We start from the raw sequence: 22,524 nt of genomic DNA on the forward strand, positions 1-22,524 counted from the left end.
TCACATATTTAATTGAGTTTTTTTGAGGATTAATGAGGGCATAGTGGTAGATGCTGTCTATGTGTATTTTCGCAAAACCTTAGACACTTCCTGCACGGTAGGTTAGTCCATAAGATTAAAATATATGGGATCAAGGGTGAGATAGCAAATTGGATACAAAATTGGCTTGGTGGTAAGAAACAACGGATGAAAGTGGAAGGTTGCATTTTAAATTGGAGGCCTATGACCAGTGGTGTGCCACAGGGATTATGGCTGGGTTCCTTATTGTTTATCCTATGTACGTATTAATGATTAGGAAGAAAATATATGTGGCAAGATTAATAAGTTTGCAGATGATACCAACATTGGTAATATAGTGAACAGTGAATGCTATTATTTAAAGTTTCAGTAGGATCTAGATCAATGGAAAATAGACAAGGAAAATGAGAAAATGAGCAGCTGGAACTTAACTCAGACGAGCATGGAATGACGCGTTTTGCGAAGGTAAATTAGGCCAGGGCATTCACAGTGAATCCCAGGGCTCTGAGGAGTGTTATTGACAATCAGAGATTGGAGTACATGTACAGTATATAGTTCACCGAAAGTTGTGACACAGGTAGACAGTATGGTGACGAAATTGTTATGGTATACTAGCCTTCATTGAATGAGGCATTGAGTATATGGGTTGGGATGTCATGTGACCGTGGTACAAGTCACTGGTTAGGCCAGGCTTGGGGCACTGTGCAAAGTATTGCTTGCTGTGTTATAGGACAAACATGATTAAGCTAGAGAGAGTACAGGGTAGTTCAAAGTACTTTTATTATCAAAGTACATGTACTGTATAAAAAGAACAAATCATGCAAACAATTAAAAAGTGAACAAATAACACACAGAGTCCCTGGAAGTTATTCCACAGCTATGGAACCAGTTCAGCACTTAGACGAATGAAGCCAGTCCAGGAGCCTGATGGCTGCAGGTCACAAGCACAGAGCAGGCTCAGTGGTGATGGTTGCAGGCCGCGGCTACAGAGTCAGTTCAGTGCTGGAGTGAGTATACCTTGACACCTCAACTTTTTTAATCTTGCTCGGCGTTTAAATCGACCAAACATTGTTTTGTTTTTCACTCTCGGGACCACAGCTTCAATCCTGACCCAAGTCCACCCCGGCAATGGTTGCTGCTGCCATACCTGCATTCTCGATAGCCCAGTTCACTGAATCCCTCAAAATGCCATAAAAACGCCAGGTCGTATAGACAATTCAAAAGCACTACTCCCAGTCGTAAATTACAGAATTATAGGCTGCAGATTGCAGAGATCATAGTGTAGCGAATAGATGAGTTAGTAGTTTTGTTTGCTGCTTGTAAAGCATTGCTATGACTCACCAATGCCACCTTCACCAGAAGGTCAGCCTTGAAAAGAGTCACAGAAATGATAGAGGATTTCAATTATAAGGAGCAATTGGATAGGTTGAGATCATTTTCCCTGGCTCACAGGAAGCTGAAAGATGCCCTTATAGAAGTTCATAAGATTATGAGGGGCATAGAAAGACTGAGTAGATAGTGACCCTCTTTTTCCTAGGTTAAGGGAGTCTAAAACTAAAGACAATTGGTTTTAGGTGAGAGGGGAAAGATTTAAAGGGGACCTGAGGGAAAAGATCTGACAATTCATTGCAAAGAAGGTGGTAGAAACAGGTACGTTGTGTAAAATAGATTTGAACGTGATAGGAAAGTATTGCATGAATTTGGGCCAAAAGCAGTCAAATTAGGATTAGGGCAGAAGGGCATTTTGGTCAACATGAACAAGCTGGGACAAAGAGCCTATTTCTCTGTCGCATAATTGAATGGATCTAAGCAAAACACACAACACTTATAAACCCTTAGTCATCCAAACAAATATTCACTTTCAAACTGAGACAGATTACATTGCAGATAATAAGATGATAAAATATGAAATAGAAATTCAGGACAAAGTGATTTTTTTTCACTTGTACATAGAGACAAGAATTATAGTGAAGGAACAGGAGCTATGGTATTTTAATACAAGAAAATCTGCAGATGCTGGAATCCAAGGCAACACACACAAAATGCTGGAGGAACTCAGCAGGTCAAGCAGCATCCATGGAAATGAATAAATAGTCGACTTTTCAGGCCGAGAACTTTCCTCGAGTCTGGATAGGAAGGGAGAAGATGCCAAAATAAAAGGGTCGGGGGGGAGGAAGAGGAAGGAGTCTAGCTGGAAAGTGATAGGTGAAGCCAGTTGGGTGGGAAAGGTCATGGGCTGGAGAAGAAAGAATCTGAAAGGAGTGGAGAAAGGGAAGGAGCAGGGAACCCAGAGGGAAGTGATAGGCAGTTATGAAGAGGTAGAAGGTCAGAGTGGGGAATGGGAGCTGGGGGTAATTTTTTTACCAGAAGGAGAAATCGTTATTCAGGTTGGAGGCTACCCAGTTGGAATAAAAGGTGTTACTCCTTATAAGGTATTTTAATAACACTATATTTTGTTCTTGATGGCCCCTAGAATTTCAACAATAAAAGTCTGTCTATCCGCTTCTTCCCATGCTTCTGTTCAAAATATTAAACTCTTCTTCACAGCTGTTGCAGATGTTACAGTGGGCTTGTTATAAGCTTTGTCCTTTCCTCTAAAGCTGAGTACTAAAATATAAATCAAAGAATTGTTTCATTGCACATCTTCAGTTTGTTTTCATAATGTAGTTGTTGAATCCTTTTCCTATTCTCAGCGACCAAAGTTTATCTGGTCCTAATGCTGTGTGCACAATTGCTTAAGACATGAACAGAGCCACTTCCTTTCCTAAATATGAATTTCTTAAGCAACACAGACACAGTTGTGTTATAACAAGATTTAAGTCATTGCCACCTTTACTACCAAGGGACAAAGACAGTGTAAACATATGCCTAATTATCGATCAAATGAAATGATAATGCTGGCTAATTCTCTGCTCATAATAAATGTTTTCCATGGGATTAACCCAGACAACCTGTTCATATTCTATACCTGCACAGTAAGGTCCAGGTCAATTTGACCCGGCCCAAGAATCCTCTCGTAACAAGTGTCTATACCAAATTGTGAACCACAGACCTATTTAAACAGTATAAATACCTTAACTGACATTAATAAATGGGTCATTAATCCTTAATTAATGTTTCAATGATCTAAAATCCATTTTAATAGATACGGGTCAAATTTGACCTGGAACAGCCTAAATGTACAAAAATTTGTAGCACCTGTACAAAAGTATAACATTTTTAAATATTTTAATTTTTGTGCATTTTGGGTCACTTTAGGAAAGGTCATCAAATTTTGGCTAAAAAAGATGACATTTAGAGTCTTTTTACTGCTGTCAAATTTGACCCGAACAGTATGTAAGGGTTAATGCTAATCACTTCCCTGTACTTTCATTTGAATGCTGAGTAATCTTATTCATGAGAAATGTGCCTCTTTTTAGTGATGTTTAGGAATTGTATAATGCACTGAAACATTGTTTTCATGAGAATAATATAAGCTCTTCTACATCTTCTCCTCTACTGCCTTGATGAGGCCAGACTTGAATGGAGGAACACCTCATAGTCCTTTTGGGCAGTGTCCAACCAGATATCATGAACATCAAATATCTAACATCCACTAATTTCTCTCCCTTCTCTCTTCTTCCATTTCCCATTCTGGCTCCCCTCTTACCCCTTCTCTTCTCCTCACCTGTCGATTATCTCCCTCTGGTGCTCCTCCATGTTCCTTTTCTACCAGGATTCATTCTCCTCTCCTATTAAATTCTTTCTTCCTCAGTCCTTCAACCTCCTCCTCCTATCACTTCCTCGTTCCTTACCTCAATCTCCCTCCCCCACTCACCTGGTTTCACTTCTCAGCCACAAGTTTGTACTCCTTCCCCTCTCCCGCCTTCTTTTATTGCCTTCTTCCCCTTTCCTTTCCATTCCCGATGAAGGGTCTTTGTCTGAAACATCAATTGTTTATTCCTCTTCAGGGATTCTAGATTCTAGATTCGGGAATAGTTCCGGAAGAGTAGAAAATTGCAAATATCACTGCAATCTTCAAGAAGGGAGAGAGGCAGAAGAAAGGAACTTATAAACCAGTTAGTCTGACTTCATTGGTTGAGAAGATGTTGGTGTCAATTGTTAAGAATTCGGCTTTGGGGCACTCGGAGGCACATAACAGAATAGGCAGTAGTCAGTATAGTTTCCTCAAGGGAAAATCTTGCCTGACAAAACTGTTACAATACTCTGAAGAAATAACAAGTAAGATTGACAAAGAAGAATTGGTTGATGTTGTGCACTTGGATTTTCAGAAAGCTTTTGACAAGGTGCCAAATAAGTTGCTTTAATAAGTTAGGCTGCTTAATAAGTTATAAGACCATTGTATAACAGAAGATATTCTGGCATGGATAAAGTAGTGACTGGTTGGCAGGAGGCAAAGAATGGGAATAAAAGGAAACTTTTCTGGTTGGCTGCCAGTGACTAATGTGTTCCACAGGGGTTTGTGTTGGGACCAATTTATTTTACGTTTTATGTCAGTGATTTGGATGCCAAAACTGATGGCCTTGTTGAATAGTCTGCAGATGATTCAAAGATAGGTGGAGGGGCGGGTAGTTTTGAGGAGGTTGAGAGGCTACAGAAGAGAGGGAAGTGAATGGTCATGCACTTTGATAGAAGAAATCAAAGGGTAGACTATTTTCTAAACGGAGTGAAAATACAAAATACGAGGCACAAAGGGACTTGGAAGTCCTTGCACAGGATTCAACAAAGATTAATTTGCAGGTTGAATCTGTGGTGAGGAGGCCAATATGATATTAGCATTGATTTCAAGAGGACTGGAATATAAAAGCAAGGATGTAATGTTGACACTTAATAAAGCACTGGTAAGGTCTCGCTTGGAGTATTTAGTGCATTTTTGACCCCTTATCTCAGAAAGGACATTCAGAAACAGGGGAGGTCCAGGATTGAATGGCTTGTCATATGAAGAATGCTTGATGGCTCTGGGCCTTTATTCACTAGAATTCAGAAGAATAAGGGGTGACATAATTGAAACTAATTGAATAGTGAAAGGCCTTGATAGAATGGATGTGGAGAGACTGTCTCCTGTGCTGGGAGGAACTAAGACCAGAAGACACAGCCTCAGAATAGAGGGATATCCTTTCAGAACAGAGATGCGAGGAATTTCTTCAGGCAGAGAGCGGTGAATCTGTGGAATTCCTTGCCACAGGCAGCTGTGGAAGTCAAGTCTTTATGAAGTTGAAGTCAAGTCTTGATGAAGTTGATAGATTCTTGATTGGTCAGGGCATGAAGGGATATAGGAAGAAGGCAGGAGATTGGGGCTGTGAGGAAAAATGGATCAGCCATGATGAAATGCAGAATAGGCACAATGGGTCAAAGTTGCCTAACTTTGCTCCTGGTCTTCTTGTCTAATACTGCCTGACCTGCTGAGTATCTTCAGCACTTTGTGTGTGTTGCTCTGGATTTACATCATCTGCAGAAATCTCTTGGGCTTAAGAATCGTCCACAGATGAAGCAGGGGCGAGTGAGTTGTTGCATTCCTTTTCTCAGTTTACACAGGGTCTTCCTGATACGTGAACAGGATTCTCAATAGCACTTAGTAGTCTGTGCAGCAAACAACAAAATGTGACAAAATACAGAGGGGAAATCAACTGTCATTTTGTCCAATGGTCCTCGGCAGTCAATCGATCAAATGATTGCCAGTAGTGAAAATGGAAGCTCTGTCACTTACATGAAGACTGATGTGCTCAACACTGAGGCAGAAACCAATGTTAGTTTTGAACATGGGTACAATATATGAAGCAGGAAAGCTAATCTAAGTCACAGCAGAGATGAAATGCCACAGCATGTGCACATTGGCTGCCAGCGAAAGTTGATTGACACAATCGAGAAGACTAAGAAATGCCTTGGGAGAAACTCTGCCGCGTCCGAACTGGGCTGATTGACAATGGCACAGGATTGTTGCCATCCTTACAATGAAGAGGATGGATCGGTGCAAGGCGGAGTCAAAGCCCAGCAGCCGGAAGCTTGTGAGCACCACACGGAAACGCTTACGCAGTGTCCACCCTGAATGAGCGCTGCACTCTGATAAGCTAAAAATAATGTTAAAAATAAAGTTTAGCTGCATTTGTCACATGCACATCAAAACATATATTATTTATGTAAAATCAAATCAGTGAGGAGTGTGCTGAACAGCCCATAATCGTTGCCACTTTTCCCATGCCAGTATAGCGCACCCACAACTCACTAACCCCAACCATATGTCTTTGGAATGTGGTAGGAAACCGGAGCACCCGGAGGAAACCCACATTATCACATGAAAATGTTAGAACTTCTTACTGATAACATGGCAATACAAAAAGAGGGTGTAGCTGCCCATGATAAGAAAGAGGCCATCCATAAATCAACATGGATTTTCGGCAGAAAGTGGCAAAGATCTGCAGGTACATTCAGTGGAAACAAACAAGGTCACCTACCAATAGCAGGGATAGAAAAGTTAATGCACCTGATGGAGTATTGAGTAAGTGTTGAACAAGTGGATTTAATATCTATACAGATTAAGAGATAACCCAGGCTAGAAAAGCCTCAAGAAAATGGGAAACGTCTCTGGTAAAGACAAGTTGAATGCTGATTTGTACATAAATGCTGAGCTGGCAACATACAACCACATATAACCATATAACAATTACAGCACGGAAACAGGACATCTCGGCCCTTCTAGTCCGTGCCGAACCGAACTCTTACTCTCACTCTAGTCCGTGCCAACTCTTACTCTCACGTCTATCCTAGCTCCCTTGCATTTTTGATTTGGGAGCTGGATTAAGAAATAGGCTAAGAGGAATAATGATATCACGGTGAAAACACCAAAGTTTGCCATTGCCTGTGCCAAATGTCTAGTAGGGTCACGGTCTATTTTCAAGAGACAGATAAAAGTGTTGTCAGAAAAGAACAACCCAGTTTTTATGGTATTTTGTTTTATGATTGATAGACATATGCTTTGTACTGCAAAAGACATTAGAAAGATGTTTGGAATGGCACTTTGAAGCATTTGAGAGAATTCACAGAGCAGTCGGTGGGTATATTCGACATATAAAACATCATATCTCCATCAACAACATCATAGATTTAAGCTGGAGCTTTTCATTCCACGTTGTTTCTGAAGTCAAAGGTGTGCTGTGTATACAATTCCCTTCAATACTTTAGTGCCCAGCAGCCAAACAGTACAAGAGGTATTGCATAGACATCCCCTCATACCTTGAAGATCTCGAGCTTGTAGATGATCTCTTTCTCCAGTCACCTACCAAACTCCTCATGGAAGACAAACAAGAAAAAAGTCAAGTCAATTCATTCAGCCAAAAATTGGACTGAAAATTAACTTCAGCTTCAGGAACTGTGACCATTAACATTGCCTCAACATCCCTTCTGCAGATAGATGAAAACACATTCTCCCTAGTGCTGAAATAGAGGCTAAAATACCTAGAATAGAATCATAAAGCTAAGGACATCTTCAAATTATCATCAGTAAGTCTTCAAAATACAGTCCTAAAACCAAACTCTTAATAGCAGTATTACCATAAAGCACAGAATGCTATGACATGCATGAACAATATTCACTTCATGCAAGCTACCCTTTATCTTTTGACTGAGAATGGACTCAAACCAGGACCCACTTATACAGTTCAGCCAAGATCACCAGGAAGTGTTGGAGATGGATTGGTCTTGGGTTTTGGATGGAACCTGATGCCTTCACTAAAATAGTAACAAGTTGGATATCTGAAAAATAAAACAAAAATGAGACCTCTATAAACAACCCAATGAAGATTTTTTGGAAGCTGATCTGAATCATCTGGGGCACAGCTGGAGAACCACTGCAAGAACAAACAGATGTAGAACAGAATTGTCGCTATCCTAAACGCATAGGGTGTAATGAATAACAAATATCTCAGAAAAAAACATCAAAGGTTAATGACAGTACTAAACAATTTGTTGTGCTAGTGTTAGTGTGAAATTGTGATGCATCTAACATTTACCTCATAACCTATGTAAAGATAATTGTTGCACAAAGGAAAAGTCTGCTCTGAAAATAAACTAGTTCTATTAGAAATGGGGATAAAGATTAGTGTTAATGGAAATCTTTCTTACTGAATGAAGGATAATAAATAAATAGCTCAAATAATCAATCTGTTTGAGTCCAAAGCTACAGTATAAAGTAAGCGTCTTGAGCGTGAAACACGAAAAATGTTGTCTGAAGATAACCGTGTATTCATTTTCATAAATGCTGCCTCACCTGCTGAGTTCCCTCAGCATTTTGTGTGTGTTGTTTTGGATTTCCAGCATCTGCAGACTTCCTCGGGTATATGAAAACAGTTTCTCTTTTTCCTCCAATGTGCTGTGACTGGTCCCTGGGATTCGCTATCAATGAGATATTGCCATCAATCAATGATCCCTTTCTTTCTTTACGGTCTTAATTTACAGCATATATAATTATGCTTTTATACCAGTTTGAGAAAAGTGCTTAATTTGCCTGTTTTAAACATTTCTGCATTACTCCTCCTTGCAATTAATCCACTGAAGTTTTTCCTCCAAGTTTTCCATCATAAAAAATTAAATCTCACTTCAGAATATTTGGCATTTCAATCACAGTGGCACCGCAACTCAAGCTACTGTGATACAGGCTGAATTTAATATTCTCCCTGCGACTGCATGTGTATCCTCTGGGTACTCCCATTTTCTCTTACAGCCTACAGACATGCTCAGGTTGAATGATCATTAGTTTAGGTTAAATAGCCACAGTAAATTAGTGTTAGGTTCTGGGGCAGTTGATAGGAATGGGGGAAAAGAGATTACTGCAGGATTGGTATAAGTGAATAGTTGATGTTTAGCATGAAGTTGATGGCCTGAAAACTCTGTTTCTCGAAAGGTCACAATGCCTGATTTGTTGCAGAGAATTTTCAGTGCAATTACTGGCTGAATAAGTCTTTAAATTTATACACAATTGCAGAAGAAACATTCAACTATCAACGATATTTACACACCAGTGTTAGGGTTTGTTTTGTCCTCACCCACCACCCCACTAGCCTCCGCATCCAGCACATAATTCTCCATAACCCCTGCCATCTCCAATAGGATCTGACCACGAAGCATATCTTTTCCTCCACTGCCACTTTCTGCTTTCCACAGGGATTCATCCCTAGATGACTCCCTTGCTCACTTGTCCCTCCCCACTGATCTCTCTCTTGGTATTTATCCTTGTAAACAGAACAAGTGCCACACCTGCCCTTACACCTCCTCCCTCACTAATGTTCAGGGCCCCAAAGAGTTCTTCAAGGTAAGGTGAAGCTTCACCTGTGAGTCTGTTGGCATCATCGACTGCATCCGGTGGTCCTGGAGAGGCCTCTTGTATACCGGTGAGACCTGACATAGATTGGGAGAGCACCTACGCTCCATTCATCTGAAAAAGCGGGATCTCCCAGTGGCCACCCATTTCAATTCTACTTCACATTCCTATTCCAACATATTCATCTATGGCCTCCTCTACTGCCGCAATGAGGCCACACTCAGGTTGGAGGAGCAACACCTAGGTATCCTCCAACCTGATGGCATGAACATCGATTTCTTGAACTTCCGGTAATTGCACCCTCCTCCCCCCTGCCTTACCATTACTCATTCTCGTTACCCTCTCTCACCTTGTCTCCTCACCTGCCCATCACCTCCCCCAGTGCTCCTCCTCCTTCCATTTCTCCATGGTCTTCTATCCTCTCCCAACAGTTTCCTCGTTCCCTCGCCCTTTATGTCTTTCACCAATCAACTTCCCAGCTCGTTACTTCACTCCCTCCCCCTTTCCCAGTTTCACCTATCACCTACTACCTTGCATGTCTTCCACCCTTCCCTACCCCCACTTTCTTATTCTGACTTCTTTTTTTTTCCAGTCCTGATGAAAGGTCTCGGCCAGAAACGCCGGCTGTTACTCTTTGCCATAGATGCTGCCCGACCTGCTGAGTTGCTCCAGAATTTTGTGTGCGTTGCTTTGGATTTCCAGCATCTGCAGATTGTAACAATATTTACCTGTATTCGTTTAAACCCAGATTCAGAAGAGGTTCATACTGTTGCCTATCACAAGGGGCAAATTTAACCCAGTCTATGATAATTGCGTCAACATGAATGGAGTGAATCACCTTCATAAGTCTGAGTGAATCATAATATCCCCTAGGGCATCAGGCAATATAAGTTTGATTTTCCTAGTTTCTCAGCATATACAATCTCTTAATAAAGAGGATGATTGCAGTGGCTGTCTAGGACCACTTCCACTTGCAGTTTCCTGGGTTCAAACTATAGTATATTTTATCCAACCATTTTATGAAGTAACGCACCAGAGGCAGTGCAGTAGTGCAAGAAGGAGACACAGCTTCTTGAGTGTAGATGTGGACAGGCAGTAGAATGCCTTACCTGTGAGGCCTCTGCCACTTAGAAATGATTAAATAAAAGAAAAAAAGCAATTATGGGAAGTGCGATCAAAACATATCCCTATGCCCCATTTTCTCTTTACAGTTTAAAATTGAGAATTTCCCAGCCACATCTAATAGAATAATTTACCCTGATTGCTTTTGGAATTGAAAACTACTTGCTCCTTTATTGAACAGTCATCTTCTTAATAATAAAATAATTGAATCAAAATGTTATAGCTCTGAGAGAGATCATTTACCCCAGCATAACTTTGCTGGTTCTTTGATTGAGCCATACAATTAGTCTCAATTCTTCCGTAGGTTTTTTCCAATCCTAATGTATATTTCTGTATTATTTTACTGCACATCAAGAATTCATTGAATCCATTTGTTCTATTTATAAAAGTATTCATGATTTTGAAATTAAATACCTTTTTAATCTTTTCTGCTCAAAGATGAGCAATTTACTTTCCAGTCTCTACAAAACCATCTCTCTGCTGCAGTTTTCGGTTCATTTATTAAATGTTATTTTTACCTACCACTCAAGCACTTCTATGCTTAGTTATTTGCCTTTTCTGTATTTCAAATTTGAGTACATTGTCATGGGCATACATATTCAGGGTAGAAATGTCATGGAAATTAGCTTTCTGCAGCTGCAGCACAGAATATTATAAACATAAACACAAGGAAGTCTGCAGATACTGGAAATCCAATGCAACACAGAAAAAAATGCCGGAGGAACTCAGCAGGTCAGGCAGCATCCGTGGAAATGAACAAACAGTCAATGTTGTGGGCCAAGACCCTTCTTCTGGATGGGAAAGGAAGGGGGAGAGATGACAGAATAAAAATATGGGGGGAAGGGAATGAGGATAGATGTAAGATGACAGGTGAAGCCAGAAGGATAGGAAAGATTATGGACCTGGGAGAAGGAATCTGATAGGAGCGGAGAGTGGAACATAGGAGAAAGAGAAGGAAGAGAGGACCCAGGGAGGTGATAGGCAGGCAAGAAGAGTGATAAGGCCAAAGTATGGAATAGAAGAAGAAGGGAGGGGAGGGAATTTTTGTTACCAGAATTACAAATATGACATCTATAGGTTACATAATCATTCATTAAAATATATTTTCTGCCTGTCTATGCCCTCTGCTGACCAATTCTTATCCTCCTGTTTGTCCATCAGTTAACCATTTCAAGTAAAACTTGATCTATATGCACAAGTTCAGGTCATGAGCATGTATCAGACTAAGCAGTAGAGAAAAGACCAACATTTGCAGGGCACCATTGCACAACTCCTTCGGTCTAAGGTCAACTATTAATAAACACTTTTTTCTGCTTTTTGTCCTTTTGTAAATTATTATTTTGCTTCTTTCCCTTCAACCTGATACTTTAATTTGCTGACAAATATATATAAGGTGGTACTTTAACAAATATTTCTCATATCACGCTGCAGTTCCAGAACCAAAGGCAGAAAGGTTGGAGGAGTGAAGCCACCACTTCTTCAAGACACCCAACCTTACCTTCATTTTGGACTATGAATATTCTTTGAATAAAATCAACTTTGTAGGTATTTCATCTTTATCTATTTTATCCAATAAAATATTGCTTCTGCACTTACATTTACCTTATTAGTAATGTAGTTTTCTTCAGTGAAGCACATGCAAGGCCCTCATTCAGCAATGTCCTCTGCCTTCTTGGTCGCAATTCTTACGCATCTTTTCACTGCCCTTTCATTGCCCATTGGCTTATTAATGCAGTGCACTCATTTCAGGAGATCTGTCCGGAGACCAGCATGTGTCATTACAAAGAAGGTACGTCAGTGCTACTATTTGCTTAGCCGAGTCGGCATGTCGTCTAAAACCTTAAGAAAATTCTATAGGTACATAGTGGAGAGTGTCCTGGCTGGCTGCATCATGGCCTAGTATGGAAACACCAACGCTCAAGGATAAAAATGTCTACAAAAAGTAGTGGATATAATCCAGTCCATTACAGGAAAATCCCTCCCCACTATTGAGCACATCTACAAGGAGCACTGCTATAAGCAAGCAGCACCCATTATCAAGTACTGCCACCATCCAGGCCATGCTCCCTCCTTCCTGCTTCCATTAATTAGGAACCATAATTACCCTCCAGCCATTAGGCTCCTGAACCAGCATGGATAACTTCACTCACCCCAACACTGAATTGATTTCACAACCTATGGACTCATTTTCAAGGGCTAAGCTCATAATCTTAGTATTATTTACTTACTTATGTATTTATTGTGTTACGAGAATACACATAAAATTAAGATGTTTGCTGGCCTGGGTTAGCATCAGTGACATCAGCAGTTGGTCTGCCACCTGCCCTCAGGGGAAGGAGAGATAAGGAACAATGGAGCAGCGTCTGGAGCGGCTCCCCCTTTGAACCCTGAACTGTTTGAAGTGGTGGACAGGCGATGCCCCAGCAGGGGGATAAAAAGGGACAGGTTCGCTAAGGCTGGACACACGCCACCCGAGGTAACGAGACCCTGGAAGCGGTACGCCTCTCACGAGTGGTGAGAAGTACCGGACAACGCACAGGGTGGAAAGGTACGATCAGCGGGAACCCGCTGTGTGTCCGCCCTTGCCTGGGTGCCGGGTTCACTGCAGAGGATCGACCGCATCTGGAGGAGGGGTCACAGTCGGTGACCTCAGGTGACATCACCAAGGACCCGCCCAAAAGTTGCTTGTGAGCAATCTCGCCGGTCTGTGAGTGAAGCTGTGCTGAATGATCAGTTGTTCCTGTTCTCTCTGTCTCTCTTCCCCCACGTTGTCCATCAATGGCAACGATTACTGCGAACTGAACTACTAAACTGGACTGAGTCACTTTTAAATTTGGTCATTTACCCCTAGACAACGATAGAGCTTGATTGATGCTGTTATCTTAATTCTGTGCACATGTGTGGTTATCATTGCTGAACTGTTGCATTTATTATCCTTTCGATTACTGTGTTGCTTGTTTCTTTAATAAAACGTTCTTAGTTCTAGTAATCCAGACTCCAACTGAGTGATCCATTTCTGCTGGTTTGGCAACCCAGTTACGGGGTACGTAACAATTGTTATTATTTTTTGTATTTGCAGTTTCTCTTCTTTTGCACATTGATTGTGTGGAATTTTTCATGCACATACATTGATAATAAATCTACGTTGAACTTTGCATTAATGCTCAAACTCCCTTAGCCCCTCTTATATCCTCTGAAGGATTTTTTCACTGTTATTTCTAAGTTTTGCAGCTTATTATGAATCTAGTGTAAATCACACTCCTTCGTCAAAAGAAACGCTTCATGCCTGCATTCAGCAAAACCAGTAAAACATTCAAGCATGGATTGATAAGTGGTGAGTAGCATTTGAGCTACAAAAGTACTTGACAATGATTATGTCCAAAAAGGCATCTATAAATCACCAACTCTTGAAATTCAATGATGTTACCCTTGCCAATTGCCCCAATTCATGAGACAAATATACTTGAATCTTGTATCGTGAACCCCGCTCTGGTGTTATCAGTCTTTCGCTTGCATGTTCTTCCATGGCCACAGGGATTTCCTTTGGATATTCTGGTTTTCATCCAGACCCCAAAGACGTGCCAATTCGAGCTTAATTGACCGCTGAAAATTGTCTCTATTGTGTTGGTAAATAGTGGCAAAATATTGAGGGGTAGGGAAAGAGAGGAGTTGATGAAAAGATAGGGTGCATAAATCGCCGGGAATGTTGTTACTGATGGAAGTATTTTGAATGGGAATACTTGACAGCCACCATAGACAAAATGAGCTATATAGACCCTTTCCACCATTTACAAGGAGCATGTCAGGAGTATGATTGAATACCTTCTACATGACATGGATAGGGTTTTTCCATTGAGAGTAGGGGAGATTCAAATAAGAGAACTTGAGTTGAGAGTTAAGGGGCAAAAGTTTAGGGGTAACATGAGGGGGAACTTCTTTACTCAGAGAGTGGTAGCTGTGTGGAACGAGCTTCCAGCAGAAGTGGTAGAGGCAGGTTCGATATTGTCATTTAAGGTAAAATTATATAGCTGTATGGACAGGAAAGGAATGGAGGGTTATGGGCTGAGTGCAGGTCAGTGGGACTAGGTGAGAGTAAGCGTTCGGCATGGATGAGAAGGGCCGAGATGGCCTGTTTCTGTGCTGTAATTGTTATATGGTTATATGGTTATTTGGTTACATTCTTGGGTAAATACAACTCCAGTAATTTTCAAGAAATGACACACCATCGAGGACAAAGCACCCCTCTTGAATTGTACCTGAACAAACATCCTAAACATTAATTACCTCCAGCACCAGTGGACAACAGCTGAAGTGTGCACCGTTTTCAGAATGCAGTGACTACTCCGTTGGAGCCTTTCAAATCCATCACCTCATCCACAAAGAACAAGGAAAGACAGTTCCTGTAAGGAGCTTGCTAAATCACACATCGTCCTGACTTGGAAATAACTCACTGGTCTTTGTCATCATTGGCTCAAGATCCAATAACTCTTTACACAATAATACTCTGGGAATATCTCCACCAGAGATTCCTAGAGTGCTATTATATACAGAGTTTAATCAGCTTCTCAAGGGCTATTATGGATGGGCGATAACTGCAGGCATTGCCAGTTATCATTTAGGTGCTGAGAAATGAAAAAATAAAACAAAAAAACACTTTTATTAAAAACTGTCATTCTGTATGATTTTAACTTTTAATCTTTAGGTTGATAATTATCATTTGTAATGCTAATAAAAAGTAGCTTCTTTTAAAGATGTTCAGTACAACTTAGGGCTCATATCATTATATGCAAGCTGTTGAAATCAAGCAGACCGATCTTCTGTAGTGCCATGAAACAATTACCATATTTCTAGGGAAAAGATAACAACTCATCCACAACCTTCCCTGAAAAAACACAGAGAATTTCATCACTTCTTCAATTGAACATCAAGATGCAAACTCACAAGCCACACAATTGTAAATTTCAGGATCAAATATAGAATCACACCAGAATCTAATTGCAGGTTATGCAACTCAACTTCAAGGGTCAATACATTGCAAAGAACAATTATTTTTATTCACATTTGTCTCACTAATCATATATTTTAAGAGAAGTACATGCACATATATTCAGCAACATAAGATTAGTTAGATGCTGGAAATCCAGAGGAGCACATACAAAATGCTGATGCAACTCAGCATCTATGGAGAGGAATAAAGAGCTGATGTTTTGGACCAAAACCCTCTCTACGTACCATTCAGATGTGATATGCTGAATACAATATAATGAAAAAGATAAAAGAATGAAGGACAGAAGACTTCAATAGTTTGGAATTTACTGATTGACATTACTTCCACTGCTGTTAGCTAATCTAAACTAATGGTAAAATTTATAAGTATATTCAAGTCTTCTGGGAAATACAAAGACGTGTGCTCCAGACCTGCCTGGAACCAAATAAAGCTTTGTGAATTGGATAGATTCCTCTTACTGTATATCTATCCAAATTGTTATGTTCTTATTCTTGTTGCATACTGCAAGGAAATTGAGAAGTGATAACTGTTCCAGGAACAGTCACTTCTGCTAGCCAGTTTTATCCTGTCTGCAATTTCAATAACACAATTCGCCTTTATAGATCGTGCTTAATGCAACAAAGCAAATCAAACGATTCAGAAATCATGAAATAATTGAGTGGCAACAAAGGAGGGGGGCTCTGAGAGAATTTCAAAGCTTGATCAGCGAATTGGATTTCTATTAAAGGAGGAAAGGGAGGAAGCTGAAAACTAGAGGCCGTCTCTATGAAGATAGGTTGAGCGAGATAAGGCTCTTTGGTGCAAAGGAAGATGAGGAGTGACTTGATAGAGGTGTAAAAGGGGATAACAGGCTCAGTTAGAGTGAACAACCAGAAACTTCTTTCTCAGAGTGGAAATAACAAACGTAAGTGGGCATCATTTTAAGGTGATTGGGGAGAAGTATTTGGGGTATGTCAGAGGCATTTCTTTTTACAGAGAGTGGAGGGTGTGTGGAATGCCCTGCTAGGGATGGAACTAGATGGCGGTACATTAGGGGCATTTAAGAATCTCTTAGAGAGGCACATGGATGATTGAAAAATGGAGAATTATTTAGGAGCAAAGGGTTAGATTGATCTTTAAAAAGTTAAAAGGTCGGCATCACATTGTGGTCTGAAAGGCCTTCACTGTTTTATGTTCTATGTTCTAAAAGGCAGAGAGGTTTGCAATGGGAAACGATTGGGTGGCTGGCTTTGAATGCTGAAAGCTGAAATAAGAAATTAGAGTTTAGGAAACATGAAGCAAGACACATCAAACTTGCTGGTGAACGCAGCAGGCCAGGCAGCATCTCTAGGAAGAGGTGCAGTCGACGTTTCAGGCCGAGACCCTTCGTCAGGACTAACTGAAGGAAGAGTGAGTAAGAGATTTGAAAGTGGGAGGGGGAGGGGGAGATCCAAACTGATAGGAGAAGACAGGAGGGGGAGGGATAGAGCCAAGAGCTGGACAGGTGATAGGCAAAAGGGGATACGAGAGGATATCCCTCCCCCTCCTGTCTTCTCCTATCATTTTGGATCTCCCCCTCCCCCTCCAACTTTCAAATCCCTTACTCACTCTTCCTTCAGTTAGTCCTGACGAAGGGTCTCGGCCTGAAACATCGACTGTACCCCTTCCTAGAGATGCTGCCTGGCCTGCTGCGTTCACCAGCAACTTTGATGTGTGTTGCTTGAATTTCCAGCATCTGCAGAATTCCTGTTGTTTGCGTTTATTGTTAAGTTGAATTTAGTTTTACAAATGGGAAGAAGCAAGGTCATGAGACAATATAAGTAGCTACAAGTGCATCAGAGATCGCTGAAGTGGGTGATGTCATTGCATTGCCCTTCTGTTCATAAAATGCACGGAATGCCCTCAGATGGTTGAAAAGGGACACAGTTATGTAATGAATGCTGAAGTTACATGGCCACTAAAAGTACTAATCAACACCAATAGAACCCTTCAGGATTCGCAATAGGAAATTATATCACTGCAAATTGACAGCTGGTAATCAAATTATATAGATGAGGGGTAATGCAAACCAGGGGGAAGAAATTTACTTTATTTTTATGTACCGAAGGAATATGGAATGGACTCTAGAAGCAGACTTCTGTGTGCCTGTGTATTGACCATGAATTTGACACATGTGACAATAGATGAATTTCTACCCCCTAGATCACAGTTTCCCAATGTGGGGTCCACAGACCCCTTGCTTAATGGTATTGGTCTGCAGCATAAAAAAGGTTGGGAACCCCTGCCCTAGATGTTTAAAAAAGATCCGTGTTGTTGAAATGTGATGAAGTGTTCTCGAATCTACAAACAGGAAAAGATCATAAGGACAAATTGAATTCACAAAGGTGTGCAATTGCTTGTAAAAAAAAGAAATCTACTCTTTTAAAGCAGAAATATAGAAAATAGGAAAACATTTTCAAAACAACACTTACCTTATTCAATAAATGCCCTTGGTTATTTAAAACTATGGAATCATTTCTATAGCATTCACATTAACACCAGCCCAACATCTGAAAACATTCAATTAGAGCCTTTTAAATCATATTAAAACTCTTCACACTCTGATAGTAATAGCTTTAATGTTCCTGATTCAAACTACTGTCAATTGCAATTGGGTATTCATCTTTACCACATGAGACTAGATAACAAAATGATTATTAAAGCTTAATTAGATAACATATTAAAAACAAACAACAATTTGTAACATAAGACAGTCGCTAAGTTTTCTTTGGCGGGATTTTTGATGAAGTCCTAATTTTACCTCTATCTTTTTTTCTCCAGTCCTGCTGAAGGGTCTGGGCCTGAAACATTGACTGTACTCTTTTTCCATAGATGCTGCCTGGCCTGCTGAGTTCCTCCAGCACTGTGTGTGTGTGTGTGTGTGTGTGTGTGTGTGTGTGTGTTACTTGGGTTTCCAGCATCTGCAGATTTTCTCTTGTTTGTGATTAGATAAATATTACACACTCTAATTTCGGGGTAAAAAATCCAGTGATAGATAGGACATAAAGAGAGATAGTTACTTCCAAGGTGCAGTACACAGGACACTGGGGGACAGTCAGGAAAGGAAAGGGGTTAAGGACTCAGTGCAGAGTACGCCTGTGGCCATCCCCCTCAACAACAGGGATATCACTTTGAATACTGTTGGGGGTGGGGGAGTCGGTTGGGTCACATTGGTCAGGTCTCAGGCACTGAGTGTGTCTCTGTGACTCAAAAGGGAAGATGGGGAGAAGAGGTACACTGCAGTGATAGGGGATTCGTTATTTAGGAGAAGGAACAGGAGGATATGTGGATGAGAATGAAATTCCCAGATGGTACGTTACCTCCTGGGTGCCGGAGCCCGGGACAACTCAGATTGAGTCCTCAGCATTCTTAAGTGGGGTGTGGATAGCCAGAGGTCATGGTGCATGTAAGTGCCAGTGATATGGGTAGGACAAGTTCTGCCCAGGGAGCTCAGGGAGTTAGGTGCTCAGTTAAAGGGCAGGACCTCCAGGGTTGTGATCTCAGGATTGCCATCCATGCCACGTGCTAGTGAGGCTAGAACTAGGAAGAGTATACAGTTTAATATGTGACTAAGCAGCTGGTGTGGAGGTGAGAGCATAAGATTTTTGAATAACTCGGCTCTCTTCCGGGGAAAGTGGAACCTGTACAGAAGGGACGGCTTGCGCCTGAACTGGAGGGGGACTAATATTGTAGCAGGAAGGTCTGGTAATGCTTCATGGTGGGGTTTAAACTAGGATGGGAACCAGAGTACCAGAACAGTTAGTGGAGAGGCTGTGGAGGTAGACCTCAGACAAAGTTAGGAACGAAAAGGTTGAGCATGGTGCAACTAATGTCCTGAGCTGCATATATTTACTGAAGATGAGGTAGTTTGTTTACAAACAGATACAATCTGTAGGAAGGAGAGGCTGTTGATAGGGCAGAATTGCAGTCAACAGCATGAGTTGTGGTGTAAAAGGTAGATAAAATTGAAAAGGGTGAATACAGGACAGAAGCTATTATATTTGAATGCACGCAGTATACGGAATAAGATATTGTAGCGCAGTAGTGGATTGGCAGGTATGATGGAGTAGGCCTCGCTGAATCATGGCTGAAAGAAGATAATAGTTGGGAGCTTATGTCCAAGGGTATACGTTGTGTCAAAAGGAAAGATAGGAAGGACAGAGGGAGTGGTGCTGCTCCGTTAGTAAAATGAGAAATCAGATCTTTGGAAGAAGTAACATAGGGCCAGAAGGTGTTGAATCATTGTGGATAGAGCTAAGGAACTGCAAAGTTAAAAAGGTCCTGATGGAAGTTCTATCCAGACTCCCTAACAGTGGTAATGGTGTGGTCTACAACTTACAATGGGAGGTAGAAAATGCATGCCAAAAGGGCAATGTTACAATAGTCATGGGAGATTTCAATATGCAGAGAGATTGGGAAAAACTGGTTGGTGTTGGATTCCAAGAGGGGCATTTTCTAGAATGCCTACAGGGTAGCTTTATTAGAACAGCTCATGGTTGAGCCCACTTGGGAATCAGCTATTCTGGACTGGGTGTTGTGCGATGAGCCGGAATTGATTAGAGAGCTGAAGATAAAAGAACCCTTAGGGGCAAGTGATCATAATATTTCAAAAGCAACATCAAAGCCAAAGAGGGCATATAATAAGAGTAAAAATAGTGGGAAGTTAGAGGACTGTGAAGCTTTTAAAATCCGACCAGAAGGCAACTAAAAAGATCATTCAGGAAGATGAAATGCGAAAGTAAGCTGGTCAATAATATTAAAGAAGATACCAAAACTTTCTTCAGCAACATAAAGTGCAAAAGAGAGGTGAGAATGGATATTGGACCACTGGAAAATGATGCCGGACAAGTAATAATCGAGGACAAGGAAATGGCAAATGAACTGAATAAGTACTTTGCATCGGTTTTCACTGTGGAAGACATTAGCAGTATGGTGGTAGTTCCAGGTGTCAGGGGTTATGAAGTGCGTGAAATTACAATTTCTAGACAGAAATTTCTTGCGAACGTGAAGTGTCTGAAAGTAGATAAGTCACCTAGATCAAATGGTGTACACCTCGGGATTTTGAAAGAGGTGGCTGAAGAGATTGTGGAGGCATTAGTAATGATCTTTCAAGAATCACTAGATTCTGAAATGGTTCTGGAAGACTGGAAAACCACAAATGTCACTCCAGTCTTCAAGAAGGAAGAGAGAAGAAAGGAAACTATACGCCAGTTGGGAAGATATTGGGGTCAATTATTAAGAGTGATTACCCAGGGTACTTGGAGGCACATGATAAAATCAGTCATAGTAAGCATGGTTTCCTCAAGGGAAAATCTTGCCTGACAAATCTGTTGGAATTCCTTGAAGAAATATCAAGCAGGATAAACAAAGGAGAATTGGTTGATGTTGTGCACTTGGATTTTCAGAAGTTTTTTGACAAGATGCTACACAGAAGGCTGCTTAACGAGCTACAAGCCCATAGTATTACAGGAAAGATCCTAGCATAGATAAAGCAGTGGCTGATTGGCAGGCAGCAAAGAGTGGGAATAATGAGAGCATTTCTGGTTGGCTGCCAGTGACTAATGGGGTCAGTGTTGGGACCAATTCATTTATGTTATATGTTATGTTATATATCAATGATTTGGATGATGGAATTAATGGCTTTGTTGCAAAGTTAGCAGACGATATGAAGGGTGGTGGATGTCCAGGTAGTTCTGAGGAAGTAGAGAGGCTACAGATGGACTTAGGTAAACTAGGAGAATGGGCAAAGAAGTGGCAGATAGAATACAGTGTCGGGAAGTGTACAGTCATGTACTTTGGGAGAAGAAATGAAAGGGTAATCTATTTTCTAAATGCAGATAAAATACAAAAAAAAACTGAGACCCAAAGCGACTTGGGATTCCTTGTGCAGGATTCCCTAAAGGTTAATTTGCAGGTTGAGTCTGTGGTGAGGAAGGCAATACAAAGTTAGCATTTATTTCAAGCAGAATAGAATATAAAAGCAGGGATGTGAAATTGAAACTTTATAAAGCACTGGTGAAACCTCACCTACAGTACTGTGAGCAGTTTTGGGCCCCTTATCTTAGAATGGATGTGCTGAAACTGGAGAAGGTTCAAAGGCAGATCATGAAATGATTCCAGGATTGAATGCTTGTAATATAAAGAGCATTTGATGGCTTTGGACCTGTATTCTCCAGAATTTAGAGGAATGAGGGGTGATCTCATTGAAACCTATCAAATGGTGAAAGGCCTTGATAGAGTGGATGTGGAGAGAATGTTTCCAATGGTGGAAGAGTCTAAGACCAGAGGACACAGCCTCAGTATAAAGGGTCATCCTTTTAGAACTGAGATGAGGAGGAATTTCTTTAGTAAGAGAGTGGAGAGTCTATGGATTTTTTTTGCCACAGGCAGCTGTGGAGGCCAAGACTTTATGTACATTTAAGGCAGAGGTTGATAGATTTTTATTTGGCCAGGGCTTGAAGGGATCCAGGGAGAAAACAGGATATTGAGGTTGAGAGCAAAATTGGAACAGCCATAATGAAATGGCGGAACAGACTCAATGGAACAAATGGCCTAATTCAGCTCCTATATCTTCTGGTCTTATGGTCTCATGATGTGTGATAATGTATTGCAAATCAAGGAAACTGAAAGAGTGATGTGCACCACTCTTCTGTTTACCACAAAATACATCGTGACCTTAACCTCATGATGGTTTTCATTCTGCATTAATTGTTGGTCAAATTTGCTACAGAAAGACTGCAGATATTGGGTATTGACATCACAGAGGATCATTCCTGGGCACAACCCATTGATACAATCATGAACAAGAGAAAATCTGCAGATGCTGGAAATCTGATCAGCACACACAAAATGCTGGAGGAACTCAGCAGGCCAGGCAGCATCTACGGAAAAGAGTACTGTCGATGTTTTGGCCCGAAACGTTGACTGTACTCTTTTCCATAGATGTTGTCTGGCCTGCTGAGTTCTCCAGCATTTTGTGAGTGATACCATCATGAAGCAGGTCTGGCAGCAGGACTACCTTATTAGGGCTTTGAGGACGTTTGGT

The sequence above is a fragment of the Mobula hypostoma genome, chromosome 26 (assembly GCF_963921235.1).
Source record: "Mobula hypostoma chromosome 26, sMobHyp1.1, whole genome shotgun sequence".
Taxonomy (NCBI): Eukaryota; Metazoa; Chordata; class Chondrichthyes; order Myliobatiformes; family Myliobatidae; genus Mobula; species Mobula hypostoma.